The sequence below is a fragment of the Chelmon rostratus genome, chromosome 14, assembly GCF_017976325.1.
Source record: "Chelmon rostratus isolate fCheRos1 chromosome 14, fCheRos1.pri, whole genome shotgun sequence".
Lineage (NCBI taxonomy): Eukaryota > Metazoa > Chordata > Actinopteri > Chaetodontiformes > Chaetodontidae > Chelmon > Chelmon rostratus.
In genome coordinates this window covers 550,046-553,213 of record NC_055671.1, presented here as the reverse complement: position 1 = coordinate 553,213, position 3,168 = coordinate 550,046, and the positions used below count along the sequence as shown (strand labels likewise).

The 3,168-nt window shown below is 42.5% G+C and overlaps 1 pseudogene; it reads right to left on the bottom strand.

Moving 5' to 3' along the window:
• Positions 1 to 347: 347 nt before the first annotated feature.
• On the bottom strand, positions 348 to 2,947 carry LOC121617778 (annotated as a pseudogene).
• Between the last annotated feature and the right edge of the window lie 221 nt (positions 2,948 to 3,168).

Here is a 3,168-nt window from a genome sequence, read left to right as displayed (position 1 = left end):
AACTGCTTTGATTCAAGCCTGGTAAACAAAGAATTCTACTTTCTGAACCACAGCTGTTGGTTCCTTTCCTCTGTAATGACTCAAGTTACTCTCCAGACTGTAGCTGGACTTCAGCAACCACTTTTCAACCAAGCCGTTAAAGGAAGATCACATTTTGTTCCATTCTGACAAATAGTTTTATGGAAAAGAAGCGTAATGTCACAGACACAAAAAAATGCTTTTACACAAAAGTTACACACTAAATCCTTTAAATCTTTTAAGAATACACAACAGAAATACAGGAAGACACACAACAAAGTTAAATCCCAGCCGGTCTATCCCAAGACGTCAGATGTTGAGTATGAATTTTAACAGCTGAATGGGTTCATGGAGCAGATGAAGCGATAAGCAGTGCCACACTGGATATTACGCCATCCAGCTGAAATGTGATCAAAACAAGAGAAAAAATAGTCGCATTAACAATAAATTCATTTTTTCAGTTAACAAATGAGACACCAGTGTTATTTGCCTTTTTCACAGGAAATTGATTAAATCAGCACTTAGAACAAAAGTGTAAAAAATATGTGGCATTGCACATTGGTTCGTTCAGGTTACATTTTTAATTTACTACTGGTAGAAAATAAAACAGGTGGACTTACTGGTGGGGCTTAAGTAGATGCAGGGGAAGCTGCTGGTGGAGGAGAGGATTTGTCAGTTGGGGTAACAGAAACCTTCACGGTCAATCCACATCCACTGGCCCTGAGAGACAAAGAGCATGAGTGGAAGGAAGTATTTCTCTCATAAGGTCTAGACCCCTTTGGACCAGGTCCTCCTTGACCTGGACTGACTAAGGTGATATTTCTTCATAAATTCAGACCTGCAGGTTGAAGCCTCCCAGCCATGCAACGCTCTGACCAGCTGTCTGTGTGATCTGTTGGAGGAAGGTGTACTCTCTGGGGTTGGTGACGGAGGCCAGGTGGGCACCCAGGCTGTTGTAGTGCTCCTGTTGGACAGAGGAAGCACAGATGGATCTCTGTGGCTGCACAACTTAACAGTTGTGTCATTTCATGTCTTCATTTCCTTCCTCCAAATGGAATTGTCTTAACCTCTATGTGTCTATCAGGCGAGAGGAAAAGCTACAACTTCAGCCTCATTGTTGACAGTGTACCAGCTTCATGGGGCTAACTGCTCACAATAACAATACAAGTGTTGCAGTAGCAGTACCTCAGCTTTGTACCAGGACAAGGGAGAATTGACAAACTTGTAGCAGCGAGAGTTGTGCTAAAACAGCCGACTGGACGGAAGTTAAAGCGAGCTACAGAGAGACAAAAGAGAGAGAACATTGACATTGAGACAGCTGTTCAAATGCAACCAACATCTGTCTGTCATGGATCTGATACACTGTGGAGAAGAGTTAGGGTGGAGTAAAAACTGAGCAGGTCACATGGAGAACTGCTGCTGTGGACCTTTAAGCATGTGTTTATACTGAGACATCTGGACAGTCTACATGACATTTGTGATATTTAGAGAGACGTGTTGGTGCTGTTAATGTTGTTGCCATGATGACCTCACTCATGAAGGAACATAAAGGAAAGAATCAAACAGTGATGTGACTCTTACATTGAGGTGCTGCCTCCTCCAACACAGGTGCTGCACAGCAGAGAAACACAGACAGCACAATGAACAGTTATCTACAGACATGAACTATAAAACACTGTGCGTATGGAGACTGTCCATTATAATAAAATGTCTTTCATCTAAGGCAGGGGTGTCCAAACTTTTTTCACTGAGGGCCACATACAGAAAAATATAGGAGAGGCTGGGCCACTTACTAATGGATGTTTGTTGATTTATTCAGAAAAAGGGTTGGCAGCTCAATTCTCAGAACAGCAGCCTCAGATTTCTTCTTAGTCAGGATGGTGATCCCCCACCTTACAGAGAAAGAAATGGGATGGGTACAAGCTCGTTATTTATGTTATTAGGCCTATTAACACACCTATTAATGTTTGTTAGAAACTATTATCAAAATTAACAGACTGAACTGGACTTAATAACAGAAGTGCATATAATTGTAGTCAGTTATTCTGGTGAGGATCAGCTGCGCTGGGTATTTAAATTGGTGGAGGCACGAATCATCCAGCTGATCCGATGCCACACCTGCCAAAAATCCAGACAAATGTCACTTTGATTAAGGAGCGATCGAATCTGCATCAGTTGAGATGAGCTGATTTTGCGCAGTTTGTGCGCTGCGTACAGCAATGTGGACTCTGAGTCTTAACAAGAAACACGCATTTAAGAAAGTGGTGCGCAAAAGTAGTGTCAGAACTGATGCGGCATTATTGATATTTGTCACACGTGTACCTGCACACTAGTTATGTGCATGCATGCTTATTAACACACGGATACTGTGGAATATATTTTTAACTCAGCTGAAGTGGGAACAGCATTGCACTCAGTGGGAGCAGTGATGCTGCCTTGAAGCTTTCACCTTGCATTTCTTTGGTTCTGCCATGTTTGGTAACCTGGGGTAAAGTTGTTCTGTGATTGTCCTTTTTTGGTGGGGCAGCTGCCTTGTTCAACAGTAGCTCCCCCTGGTGTTAAAACTGAAGTGCAATGCACTCAAGCAAAAGTTTCAAGAGCGGTCCATATTCTATTCTATTTATAAAATTTCTTGCGGGCCAATTAAAAATTGACTGCGGGCCGCAGTTGGCCCTGGGGCTGTAGTTTGGACACCCCTGATCTAAGGGAACTTGTTTGTATAGAACAACAGTGGAACAGCACTTGTACTTGATAAAGTATAACTCATAACTCAAATGTGTATTTCAGGCATGAGTTTACAATGAGCAGCTACACAATATATTGTGAAGAGTGACGTGTGTCCTTCCTGATTACCGTTTCTGGGAGCAGAGCCAGAACCTTGTGGCACCGATGCTTCCTCAACTTTCGTCATCATCATCTTGTCCTCCATCTCTGAAACATCAATAGCTCCAATAGACCTCTCATTAGTTAAGATATTTGACTTAACAGTGAGTCAGTTTCTCTGAGTTTGTAAAGGTCACTTTGTATGCAAACAATCTACGACTTGACAGAACCTAAAGGAACAGGGACTAAACGTTGGTCTCCTCAGCAAACACAGGTCAGCAGCACCAGCTCTAATCTGGTGGTTATCACTTCTCCAACTCTACAAAG